Source organism: Pseudophryne corroboree, chromosome 8, assembly GCF_028390025.1.
Source record: "Pseudophryne corroboree isolate aPseCor3 chromosome 8, aPseCor3.hap2, whole genome shotgun sequence".
NCBI lineage: Eukaryota > Metazoa > Chordata > Amphibia > Anura > Myobatrachidae > Pseudophryne > Pseudophryne corroboree.
In genome coordinates, this window is record NC_086451.1 from 457613923 (window position 1) to 457627994 (window position 14072).

At 48.1% G+C, this 14072-nt stretch overlaps 2 non-coding genes across 2 annotated transcripts; both read left to right on the plus strand.

Annotated features, from left to right (window-relative positions):
* Window positions 1-3053: 3053 nt before the first annotated feature.
* TRNAN-GUU (transfer RNA asparagine (anticodon GUU)) lies at window positions 3054-3127 on the plus strand. Its single transcript has one exon. It is a non-coding gene; the product is annotated as a tRNA-Asn (tRNA).
* A 4611-nt stretch (window positions 3128-7738) lies between these two features.
* Window positions 7739-7848, plus strand: TRNAL-CAA (transfer RNA leucine (anticodon CAA)). Its single transcript has 2 exons — window positions 7739-7776; window positions 7803-7848. It is a non-coding gene; the product is annotated as a tRNA-Leu (tRNA).
* The last annotated feature ends 6224 nt before the right edge of the window (window positions 7849-14072 follow it).

Sequence of the window (14072 nt, forward strand, 5' to 3'; positions counted from 1 at the left end):
GCTCATCACCCCCGACCCCCGTCACCTGGTGCTGACAACCTCTCCTCTTGACTAGGCGGCGTAGAGCTCTGCGCCGCTAATCCCCCACACACCGCCGGCGCCGCTCAACACCGCCCCTACCCCTGGTGCTGATCATCTCCCCCGGGCCGCTCACCGTCAGTGCTGCCCCCCCAACCATCGCTGGTGCTCCTCATCTACCCCCCTCCCCCCCCAATCCCCCCCCCCCGCGCCAGTGCTGATCATCTCTCCCCCCTCCCTCCCCGCTAGTGCTGCTCATCTTCCCCCCCCCTCCTCCCCCACTCACCATCAGTGCAGCAGCTGCCGCTCATCTCTCCCCCGGGTCCCCCAACCAACGCTGGTGCCTGTCATCTACCGCCCCCCCCTCCCCCCCCCGCCAGTGTTGATCATCTCTCCTCCCTCCCTCCCCGCTGGTGCTTCTCATCTACCCCCCTCTCCCCCCCCCCCCCCCGCACCAGTGCTGATCATCTCTCCCCCCCCCCTCCCTGCTGGTGCTTCTCATCTACCCCCCTCCCCCCCCCGCGCCAGTGCTGATCATCTCTCCCCCCTCCCTCCCCGCTGGTGCTTCTCATCTACCCCCCCCCCTCCCGCCCGCCCCCCCGCGCCAGTGATGATCATCTCACCCCCCTCCCCGCTGGTGCTGCTCTTTCCCCCCCCCCCCCACTCACCATCAGTGCAGCTGCCGCTCATCTCTCCCCCCCAACCACCGCTGGTGCCTCTAATCTACCCCCCTCTCACCTGGTGCTGCTTATCATCCCCCCCCTCCCCCTCCCCTCCCCTTGGCCTGCAGTGCAATGTACAGACCAAGGGAGCGCCGCGTCAGGAGCCTGCAGCCAGAAGAAGAAATCATGTAAGTGGCTGACACTACACTACACCTACACTACACCTACACTGCACTACACTACACTACACTGTACTACACTACACCACACTACACTGTACTACACTACACTGTACTACACTGCACCTACACTACACCGCACTACACTACACTACACTGTACTACACTACACCTACACTACACCTACACTACACTACACCTACACTGCACCTACACTACACTGCACCTACACTACACTACACTACACCACACTGTACTGCACCTACACTACACTACACTGTACTGTACTACACTGCACTACACTACACTGTACTGCACTGCACTGCACTACACCTACACTGCAGTACACTACACTGTACTGTACTGCACTGCACTACACTGCACTGCACCTACACTACACCACAGCTTAAGGGTAGAGTGGGGGGAGGGGTGTGTGTAAAGTGCTCTACCTGTCGTAATGTGTACAAAAAAGGGGGGCTGTGTGCTGTAATGTGTAAAAAAAGGGGACACTGTCTGTCGTAATGTGTACAAAGGGGACGCAGTCTGCCGTAATGTCTAAAAAGGGGACGCAGTCTGTCGTAATGTCAAAAAAGGGGACGCAGTCTGCCGTAATGTCTAAAAAGGGGACGCTGTCTGCCGTAATGTCTAAAAAGGCAGACGCTGTCTGCCATAATGTGTAAAAAGGGGGACGTTGTCTGCCGTAATGTGTAAAAAGGGGGACGTTGTCTGCCGTAATGTGTAAAAAGGGGACACTGTCTGCTGTAATGTGTAAAAAGGGGACACTGTCTGCCGTAATGTGTAAAAAGGTGGACGTTGTCTGCCGTAATGTGTAAAAAGGGGGACTGTCTGCCGTAATGTGTAAAAAGGGGACGCTGTCTGCCGTAATGTGTAAAAAGGTGGACGTTGTGTGCCGTAATGTGTAAAAGGGGCTCTACCTGGTGTAGTGGTGCTACTGTGCGGCGTAATTTGAATAATAGAGACTACTATGCACCGTTATATGAATTGGTATAATTTTGTGGCCACACCCCTTCCCCACTAAGCCACGCCCCTATATATTTTGCGCATGCCTGCAGCGCGCACTGCTCCTGTTTTACATAAACTTGGATGGAATGGGGTAGGGGGTCCAAAGCATTTTGTCGCACATGGGCCCACCGCTCGCTAGTTCCGCCACGGGCTCTACCTGCTGTAATGTGTAAAAGGGAGCTCTGCCTGGCGTAATTTGTGTAAGTGGCGCTACTATGCGACGTAATTTGACTAATGGAAGCCCTGGACAACAAAATTGCATTCATGTCCTCCTCCCAGTCCCAAACACTAATTTATTTATTTATTTTCTATAAAAATGTACAATATATCACAAGTATGATGAGCAGGCAGGTACCGGGCATTGGTGGCATCGGACTGAGATGCAAATTAGTGACGGAGGGCTGGGTCAGTTGATGGTGGGCGAGTTTGTAAGTCATTGGCGGTGGCAGCAGGCATCGGCACAGGGGCAGTAGTGGGCATTGGCTCTGCGGCGGTAGGGGTCATCGGCAGGATTCGGAGGACATTATGGCTGTAGTGCCTCACCAGCCACTGACCTCACCGCACGCCACTGCCTAATGCATGTCGACCAATAGTGGCCGACCTAATGACTGTCGACCTAATGGCCGTATCTCGCGCCAGCAGTCCTTCCCGCACTGTGCAATGTCATGACGTCAGGCGCTTAGGGGGAGATCCGGAACCTCTTCATGACCACAGGAATGTCTCAAATATGGTTCATAGAGGTCCAGATCATACTTGCCTACCTGCCCCTCTCCATGAGGGAGAAAATGCTCTGTTCCTGGACTTTCCTGGTAATGTATGATTGCCATCACCTGTGGTGAAACACCTTTCTTATCAATTACCTAGCTCACCACAGGTGATGGCAATCATACATTACCAGGAAAGTCCAGGAACAGAGCATTTTCTCCCTCATGGAGAGGGTCAGGTAGGCAAGTATGGTGCAGATTCAATCCCTGAACTGCTGGAGGGAAATGTAGAAATGGACGCCTGTAACTGCACTAAGGGAAGCATAGTATAATTATACAGCGATCATTTCTAATGGTCTTATGGCCAAAACTACAGCTGTGTATTACTATTACCTCTGTAACAGTGTATAGGCTGCTTGTACAGCGATCTTCCTCTGCTAGGTATAAAATCTGAGCCATCCTCATAGGTCTCTGTGGCGCAATCGGTTAGCGTGTTCGGCTGTTAACCGAAAGGTTGGTGGTTCAAGCCCACCCAGGGACGTCAATGTTTTTCTCCGTCTCTCACTGCAAGACTGTCCTGTAATATATAATATTATACACATGTACAGTATATCTGATCACATTTACCAGACAGCTGACACCTCAATGCACATGACGTCTGGTTACTGACTCTGCACACGGGGCTGCAGCTAGTGTCAGCCAGGACTGAGGACCAGTGATCTCCTGAGGGCACATGAGAGGTTACTGACTGTACACAGGGCTGCAGCTAGTGTCAGCCTGGACTGAGGACCAGTGATCTCCTGAGGGCAAATGAGAGGTTACTGACTGCACACGGGGCTGCAGCTAGTGTCAGCCAGGACTGAGGACCAGTGATCTCCTGAGGGCACATGAGAGGTTACTGACTGCACACGGGGCTGCAGCTAGTGTCAGCCAGGTCTGATGACCAGTGATCTCCTGAGGACACATGAGAGGTTACTGACTCTGCACACGGGGCTGCAGCTAGTGTCAGCCAGGACTGAGGTCCAGTGATCTCCTGAGGGCACATGAGAGGTTACTGACTGCATACGGGGCTGCAGCTAGTGGCAGCCAGGACTGAGGACCAGTGATCTCCTGAGGGCACATGAGAGGTTCCTGACTGCACACGGGACTGCAGCTAGTGTCAGCCAGGACTGAGGACCAGTGATCTCATGAGGGCACATGAGAAGTTACTGACTGCACACGGGGCTGCAGCTAGTGGCAGCCAGGACTGAGGACCAGTGATCTCCTGAGGGCACATGAGAGGTTACTGACTGTACACAGGGCTGCAGCTAGTGTCAGCCTGGACTGAGGACCAGTGATCTCCTGAGGGCAAATGAGAGGTTACTGACTGCACACGGGGCTGCAGCTAGTGTCAGCCAGGACTGAGGACCAGTGATCTCCTGAGGGCACATGAGAGGTTACTGACTGCACACGGGGCTGCAGCTAGTGTCAGCCAGGTCTGATGACCAGTGATCTCCTGAGGACACATGAGAGGTTACTGACTCTGCACACGGGGCTGCAGCTAGTGTCAGCCAGGACTGAGGTCCAGTGATCTCCTGAGGGCACATGAGAGGTTACTGACTGCATACGGGGCTGCAGCTAGTGGCAGCCAGGACTGAGGACCAGTGATCTCCTGAGGGCACATGAGAGGTTACTGACTGCACACGGGGCTGCAGCTAGTGTCAGCCAGGACTGAGGACCAGTGATCTCCTGAGGGCACATGAGAGGTTACTGACTGCACACGGGGCTGCAGATAGTGTCAGCCTGGACTGAGGACCAGTGATCTCCTGAGGGCACATGAGAGGTTACGGACTGTACACGGGGCTGCAGCTAGTGTCAGCCAGGACTGAGGACCAGTGATCTCCTGAGGACACAAGAGAGGTTACTGACTGCACACAGGGCTGCAGCTAGTGTCAGCCAGGACTGAGGACCAGTGATCTCCTGAGGGCACATGAGAGGTTACTGACTGCACACGGGGCTGCAGCTAGTGTCAGCCAGGACTGAGGACCAGTGATCTCCTGAGGGTACATGAGAGGTTACTGACTGCACACGGGGCTGCAGCTAGTGTCAGCCAGGACTGAGGACCAGTGATCTCCTGAGGGCACATGAGAGGTTACTGACTGCACACGGGGCTGCTGCTAGTGGCAGCCAGGACTGAGGACCAGTGATCTCCTGAGGGCACATGAGAGGTTACTGACTGCACACGGGGCTGCAGCTAGTGTCAGCCAGGACTGAGGACCAGTGATATCTGCTGCTAATTCACTGCAATGTTTTACCAGAACAGAGAATAAATAACAGGCGAGGCCGGGGCTCACTGGGGCAATGTAGTAGCCTGCTCATGGGTTCCAGAACCACAAGCAACTTTTTAGCAATAAACTAATGCAGTCAGGCTTATTATCCTCAGTGATATAATTCAGGAAATTTCCAATAAATAATGTGATGGGTTTAATAAAAAAATAATAAAAAATTAAAAACTTTCTGGAGAATGCGGGCATCGATCCCGCTACCTCTCACATGCTAAGCGAGCGCTCTACCATTTGAGCTAATTCCCCTCTGCAGAGCCTGAACTCTCACACTGTGAGGCAGGAACGAGGTCAGGAAAGCCACCTGGGTGTAATGGGGCATTGAGGAAGGGTTCAGTATGATTTACCGACAGATACAATACCAACTGTCATAATCCCGACAGCCATTGACCTACAGTCAACATACTGACATGGTTAAAATACCAACAATCATTGTGCCGACATGTTCAAAATGTCGACATAGTCAGAATACCGTCATTTGAAATGCCAACATGTCAAAATACCAACATGAGTTCATCTGTTTTTTAAGTGTCAATGCTGACATAGGTCGACATGGGCACGAGGTGTACCGTGTCCCCTCGCTTTTATATCCCCCCTCCAGGTCCACTAGGATGGTAAAGTATGAACAAATATGTTTTTCTGCAAAAAGTCCTTAAAAACGCATGTCGGCATTTTGGCATGCCGGCACTTCAAATGTCAGTATTTTGACTGTCGGTCAATGGCTGTCAGGATTACCGTCTGTATTGTGTCCGTCAGTAAATGAACTGCTACCCCTGAGAAGACATCAGTGTGAGATAATCAGGGACACACATCTCAGGACTCACCCGACATGACAGACGCTGGAAATGCCAAGGAAGTTACCCTGAGCAGATGTCACTATACACCAATACGTATGTCACTCACCATACAGAATACACCTATTACACACAGCCTATATCCACTGTCACATTATATTATCTTAGTATATTATTTGTCAATGTTTGAATTTATTATTACTTCAAAAAATAAGCACAACAGTAGCCTGACAGGTTCTATTGTATTAGATGGGTTAAAAATGGCTAGTAAATAGGGAGTGAGAAGCCAGACTATTACCTATGTTCACACAATACACGGAACCATAATTACACAACATTCATTTCCTCAGGTCTTACAGCCAAAACCACAGCTGGGATTTACTAACAGAACTTTGTAGCGATATATGGGCTGAGTCTTACTACAACAGTACAACCCAGAGGAAGCCTATGTTTTACCAGGGTGAAACGTGTATGTTGACTGCTATGTAAAGAATTCAAGCCCTCTCCAAGCAGAGCACATTTGATAAAGGGGATAGGAATCCCCGAAACATGCTAGAGACCTGCCGTTACATGTAACCAGCTTCAGCAACGAACTTCAACATTGATCGAGTTAGTGGCGCATATCATCTATACCCTGTCCGTGACTGCAGCCAGATCCAGCCGTGAGTGGAGACCAGCTTCCGCACCAGACTCCCAGTGTTGTTCTTGCTGTGCTGCAAACTTCGTGATTTTATTGTATATCATCTTTTAATATTAAACAACAACAAACAACAACAAAATTGCATTCATGTCCTCCTCCCTCGCCCTCCCCAGTCCCAAACACAATTTTTTTTTTCTATAAAAATGTATAATATATCACAAGTATGATGAGCAGGCAGGCAGCGGGCATTGGCGGCATCGGACTGAGATAGAAATTAGTGGTGGAGGGCTGGGTCAGTTGATTGTGGGCGAGTTTGTAAGCCATTGGCGGTGGCAGCTGGTATCGGCTCAGAGGCAGTAGCGGGCATTGGCTAGGGGTCATCGGCAGGATTCGGCGGACATTATGGCTGTAGTGCCTCACTAGCCACTGACCTCACCGCACGCCACTGACACACACACACACACGGAAATAAAAGACTATGTACTATGAAAACAAGCAAACATGAAATGTTAAGCAACTGTTCTAAAAATAACAAAAAGTGTCTTACTCTAGATGAAACCAAAGGATTGGGCGGGGGGGGGGGGGGGCGGGGAGTGAGCTGTACAAATTTGGCTGCCCCCATCTGGCTGCGCATCGGTGGGTGTGGCTACAAAGGGTGCGTCATCGCCGGGGTAAGAGGTGGGGGCAACTGGGTTTTGTTAGACTTTCCCTTTTTTCTGGCCAGCCGGGAGGGCCACACGATTTTCAAGAGAGAGTAGGCAAGTATGCTTTTACCAGTATTACAGGATTGTACCATTATATGTACTGTCCCTACATCCTACCCTCTATACTCATCCCATAGTGATGTGTGTGTAACAGCATTAACATTGCATTGAAGCGTGATATGAATGCCTTACGGAATAGGCCACCAGAACCAGTAAGAACTCAATGTCCACCATTTTCACTAGGAGTCTCAGAAGAATTTTAGGGGTGTCCTTCAAGAGCCAAGACAGAGAGGAGGTTCCATCAACACAGGACTGTGAAGAAGCTCACCAGTTACTTATTGTGCGTGCTTTTTCCATAGTTAGAGATATGAATGTTTCCAATTTTCAATGTCTCTGCGGCACAATCCAATTGGTTGGCACATTTGTCTGTTAACCAAAACGTTGGTGTGGAATCCTGGGTGGGCTTGAAACGTTTTTCCTTTGCTGGTTGTTGGATAGTCCTTTCTATATATACAACATCAGGTACACAGTATATCTGACTACAGTTAGGAGACTGATTTCTTCATTACAATTCATACATCTGATTACTGACACAAAGGTTTGTAACAAGCATCAGATAACGCTAAAGGGCTTTTATAACCAGAACAAGAAACTCAGGTCTGTGGATTACATTCTGTGCATACAACATCAGCTGTCAGGATGGCCGAGCGGTCTAAGGCGCCAGACTCAAGAGTGATCTCTTACCTGTATATGGGTGTTCTGGTCTCCGTATGGAGGCGTGGGTTCAAATCCCACTTCTGACATGTGATATTTTTGTGAACAAAATAGGTTGTATATTTCTCTGACATTATCTAGGGGTAGGCAACATGTGGCTCTCTGCAATTACTTCCCAGCATGCCTTGCCACAGTTTTGCTGTTAATGCATACTACAACTGTGCAAGTGCATGCTGGGAATTGTAGTTCCACAGCAGCTTGAGTGCCGAAGATTGCCTACCACTGAACTATACCATTAGAGGTGATAAAGAAAATAATCTTTAATAAACTGGACCAAATCAGTACGTTATATCCTTATTCATCATCAATATACCTGCACTATATCATATATTTAAGCTATCCAGGATTATTCTGGTCATTTTAAAAAAAAAAATCCAACAAACCACAATGGAAGCCCTGAACTCTCTGATACAAAGTCCAGCACCTCATCCATAAGGCCATGCAGTCAGAAACAGCGCTAAGAGGCAACGTTTTCCGGCAGCCTTATATAGCTGAAATTCACCATAATTGCCGGTCATCCTCCTCCCTTCTCCCTGAGGTTCCCTTCACTGCGGCCACAGAGGAACTGCACAGATCACTTTCTCTATTGGTTGATTTTACTAAGAGGAGGGAAGTAACTGTGCGACGGGCCACTCCTACCAGAGACTGGGCCTGCCCCCGGATTGAGGTACGTGGACACTGAACATCTCCGTCTACATCAGCTCCAGTTACAAAGAGGCCAAGATTTGTCGCACATCACAACCTTTTATCCCACTTCAGATTAGGGGTGGTGTCTCTCCAGAAATGTTTACAAACGATATAGCATCCATAGAATGGTGCTTTACTTTATTAGCAGCAGGGGGCAGTATTGCTCCATTTATGGTTATAACTAAATAATGTTGGGGCAGATGTATTAAGCCTGGTGAAGTGATAAAGCAGTGATAAGTGCTCCAATATGTAAATTGTCAGGAGTTGATTGGCTGGTGCGTTATCACCTTCCACTTATCACTGCTTTATCACTTCTCCAAGCTAAATACATCTGCCCCATTATGTCTATTTACCTGTTCTCAAGGTCAACCATGTTATAACTTAGGCCCAATAACAACCCATCTGCACATGTGAGTCTGAACAGAACCCATTGAATTCATTAACCATTCCTTACCAGATGGTCAACCTAGTAGAGCGATTTTAGTCCTAAAACAAATGAATTGTGATGATTTTTAACAATTTGGAAGTGAGTATTTGTCTAGTTTTGTAAAAACTGATGTTTCCCCATTAGTTTTGAAGGTCCATGCATTTTAGTGGATTCTAGTGTATGCAGTACATCGAGAAGGCCCATTGAAATGATTGGGCTATCAAAAGGAATAGGAGAAAAACACTCCCACAAGCTACAATGACAGTTAGCCTGGGCTGGTCCCCACTAAGTAGAGGGGGAGGGGGGGGGCAATCAGTACATATTTAGGAAAGGATGAACCGTATCTTACTATAATGACAGCCACAATGTGAAGTATTAATAAGCATCAATCACCCCTTCCCCATCCTAGAGCCAATCGTCGAGGCATGTGCCCCCTCTCCTCAAAGAGCCAGCTATGCCCTTCGTAGGAAACGTGGGGCAGTAGGTGCCAGGATAATAGTAATTGTAATAAATAGTGACCAATGATGTGGCAAATACGGAAACTCAGTGGTCGCACAGACTGAGAAATTAAATATCCCAATATGCTTTTAAGAGTTTGTTGTGGAATTGTAAAGCGTAAAGTGCAAGAAACATTCAGAGGAACTATAAACAGAAGACGTGAGGATGTCAGTATGGTCTAAGGCGCCAGCCTCAAGAATGGTCTCTTACCTATACATTGCTATTCTAGTCTGAGAACAGGGGCATGGAATCATGCTTGCTTTCCTGACCCTCTCCATGAGGGAGAAAATGCTCTGTTCCTGGACTTTCCTGGTGATGTATGATTGCCATCACCTGTGGTGAAACACCTTTCTTATCAATTACCTAGCTCACCACAGGTGATGGCAATCATATATTACCAGGAAAGTCCAGGAACAGAGCATTTTCTCCCTCATGGAGAGGGTCAGGTAGGCAAGTATGGCATGGATTCATCACACGCCACTTCTGACAAGCAAATGCAGGAAGCATATATTTACCAACAGTATATTACTTGTACTCTCATCAGATTAAACCAGAAATTCTCTTCCCTTCCCCCGTTCCCCAGTTCATTGGCCTCAGCTGTTCATTACATTTGAAAAATAAGGTAAGGTGGGGCTCCCTTGCTGGCACCGTGAATACCCACTATACCCCTTATCACTCTCCAAGCCTTGATAAATATGGGCCTAGAGGGGGAATAAATCACTGTGAAACTAGTTGTGGGGGGGGGGGGGGGGGGTTTGGGGATTAATTTAATTTTTTTTTTTTTTTGCTTTAGTGTTTTAATGGGAAAGAAAATTAATCCTGCTTATTATATTAATAATGTGAAGCATTGCTATGTATTACAAACCTTGATTAACCATGTGTTAATGCTTTCTAACGTTAAGTTTTAATATGATTTATTTTACATCTGTATATACAGTATGCAGATATATTTTACATGTTAAAAACATACAAAGTGCACTCGGATACATTTCAGTAGGACTGCAGGTTTTTAATTTAAATAAACATGAATGAAATTAAACCATGAGGTGTATCTATCTGTATTGTCTCTTTAATGTGTTGGAGTTGTTTACCCTTTAAGATTAAGAATGTTAGTTGTGGTCTTCTCCTGTCCTATAGGAATGTTAGAGGAGGAGTTTGTGGAGTCGTAGCTGATGCTAGACATATTTAGTACCTCTCTGATCTGGTTCACCCTCCCATCCTCCCTATATCACTGTTGAGTGTGTGAATTTACTGCATTGCTTAAGCTCACTCAAATGCAGACCACAAGCAACAAAAATGTGGAATAATACCAGGGAGAGTCCCTTATGCTTTTTATAAGAAGTCAATGCGCAGTGCCTGTTGTCTCAACATAATAAAAAAATGTAAAAAAAGAGTGTTTTAAAAAAACGAACCATTTGGTTAAAACTAAGGTGGTTTAAACTAGTGATGAGCGGGTTCGGTTCCTCGGAATCCGAACCCCCCCCGAACTTCACCCATTTTACACGGTTCCGAGGCAGATTCGAATCTTCCCGCCTTGCTCGGTTAACCCGAGCGCGCCTGAACGTCATCATCCCGCAGTCGGATTCTCGCGAGATTCGGATTCTTTATAAGGAGCCGCGCGTCGCCGTCATTTTTCACTCGTGCATTGGAAATGATAGTGAGAGGACGTGGCTGGCGTCCTCTCAGTTTTATTCAGGTGGCTGCAAATATCTGTGCTCACTGCTTTATTGTGGGTTCTGGGGACCAGCAGTATTATATACGAGGAGTACAGTGCAGAGTTTTGCTGACCAGTGACCACCAGTATTATACGTTCTTTGCCTGAAAAACGCTCCATATCTGTGCTCAGTGTGCTGCATATATCTGTGCTCACACTGCTTTATTATGGAGACTGGGGACCACCAGCAGTATTATATAGGAGGAGTACAGTGCAGAGTTTTGCTGACCAGTGACCACCAGTATTATACGTTCTCTGCCTGAAAAACGCTCCATATCTGTGCTCAGTGTGCTGCATATATCTGTGCTCACACTGCTTTATTGTGGGGACTGGGGACTGGGGACCACCAGTATTATATAGGAGGAGTACAGTGCAGAGTTTTGTTGACCAGTGACCACCAGTATTATACGTTCTCTGCCTGAAAAACACTCCATATCTGTGCTGCATTGTAGTATATAGTAGGAGTACAGTGCATAATTTTGCTGACCACCAGTATATAATATATAGCAGTACAGTACAGTCAGGGCCGGTGCTAGGGTGTTCGGCGCCCCCCTGCAAACTATAAATTTGCGCCCTCCCATATTCCTTTGGCGCGTGCCGGGAAAAGGGGTGTGGTGTCACAAGTAAGGGGCATGGCCACACAGTAGTACCCCCATTTAAAATTACGCCACAATGTAGCACAATCTTATTAATCTTATACGTAATGCCCCACCCGTAGTAGTAGCGTCCTTATATGTAATGCACCCCAGTAGTAGTAGCATCCTTATACATAATGCCCCCCCAGTAGTAGTAGTGTCCTTATACATAATGCCCCCCGAGTAGTAGTAGCATTCTTATACATAATGCACCCACAGTAGTAGTAGCGTCCTTATACATAGTGCACCCCCAGTAGTAGACGCGTCCTTATACGTAATACCCCCCAGTAGTAGTAGCGTCCTTATACGTAGTGCACCCCCAGTAGTAGAAGCGTCCTTATACGTAGTGCACCCCCAGTAGTATTAGCGTCCTTACACGTAATGGCCCCCCAGTAGTAGCGTTGTTACACGTAATTCCCCCCTGTAGTAATAGCGTCCTTATATGTAATGCCCCCCCAGTAGTGGCGTCCATAGAGCGCGCGCACAGACATACCTCACACACACACACACACACACACACACACACACACACACAATCCACACATATATACACACACACATACACACCCACCATACACACACACACACACACACACACACACACACACACACACACACACACACACACACTTCTCTCTCACCCTCCACTTACCTAATCCAGTCTCCCTCTGTACAGCAGCCAGGTCTGTGTAGCTCCGCCCCCTTATGGGCCGTTTAGTCACGCCCCCTACCGTCCCGTGTAGCTCCGCCCCCTTCTGTTCCGTACTCGGCGCTCTCATACAGATGAGATGAGGTGAGGGGAGGGAGGAGGCGTATCATGCTGCAGGTGCCCGCTGCCAGTGCCTGTCATACAGTGACAGACACAGCAGTGGCAGCAGCAGCAGCAGCAGGGGGGACAGGATGGCGCAGCAGGGAAGGAATGCAGAGCAGTGGAAGCGCCTATCCGTTCCAGCACCTCCCTGCACTGCATCCCTTCGCTGAGCGGGTAGCACCGGGCCTGAGTACAGTAGGCCACTGCTCTACCTACCTCTGTGTCGTCAAGTATACTATCCATCCATACCTGTGGTGCATTTCAGTTGTGCGCAGTAAATATAGTAGTAGGCCATTGCTATTGATACTGGCATATAATTCCACACATTAAAAAATGGAGAACAAAAATGTGGAGGGTAAAATAGGGAAAGATCAAGATCCACTTCCACCTCGTGCTGAAGCTCCTGCCACTAGTCATGGCCGAGACGATGAAATGCCATCAACGTCGTCTGCCAAGGCCGATGCCCAATGTCATAGTAGAGAGCATGTAAAATCCAAAAAACAAAAGTTCAGTAAAATGACCCAAAAATCAAAATTAAAAGCGTCTGAGGAGAAGCGTAAACTTGCCAATATGCCATTTACGACACAGAGTGGCAAGGAACGGCTGAGGCCCTGGCCTATGTTCATGGCTAGTGGTTCAGCTTCACATGAGGATGGAAGCACTCATCCTCTTGCTAGAAAACTGCAGTGCCACTCCTAGGTGGGCCAGGTGTTTGTGTCGGCCACTTGGGTCGCTTAGCTTAGTCACACAGCTACCTCATTGCGCCTCTTTTTTTCTTTGCTTTATGTGCTGTTTGGGGACTATTTTTTTGAAGTGCCATCCTGTCTGACACTGCAGTGCCACTCCTAGATGGGCCAGGTGTTTGTTTCGGCCACTTGGGTCGCTTAGCTTAGTCACACAGCTACCTCATTGCGCCTCTTTTTTTCTTTGCTTCATGTGCTGTTTGGGGACTATTTTTTTGAAGTGCCATTCTGTCTGACACTGCAGTGCCACTCCTAGATGGGCCAGGTGTTTGTATCGGCCACTTGGGTCGCTTAGCTTAGTCACACAGCTACCTCATTGCGCCTCTTTTTTTCTTTGCTTCATGTGCTGTTTGGGGACTATTTTTTTGAAGTGCCATCCTGTCTGACACTGCAGTGCCACTCCTAGATGGGCCAGGTGTTTGTTTCGGCCACTTGGGTTGCTTAGCTTAGTCACACAGCTACCTCATTGCGCCTCTTTTTTTCTTTGCATCATGTGCTGTTTGGGGACTATTTTTTTGAAGTGCCATCCTGTCTGACACTGCAGTACCACTCCTAGATGGGCCATGTGTTTGTGTCGGCCACTTGGGTCGCTTAGCTGAGCCATCCAGCGACCTCGGTGCAAATTTTAGGACTAAAAATAATATTGTGAGGTGTGAGGTGTTCAGAATAGACTGGAAATGAGTGGAAATTATGGTTATTGAGGTTAATAATACTATGGGATCAAAATGACCCCCAAAT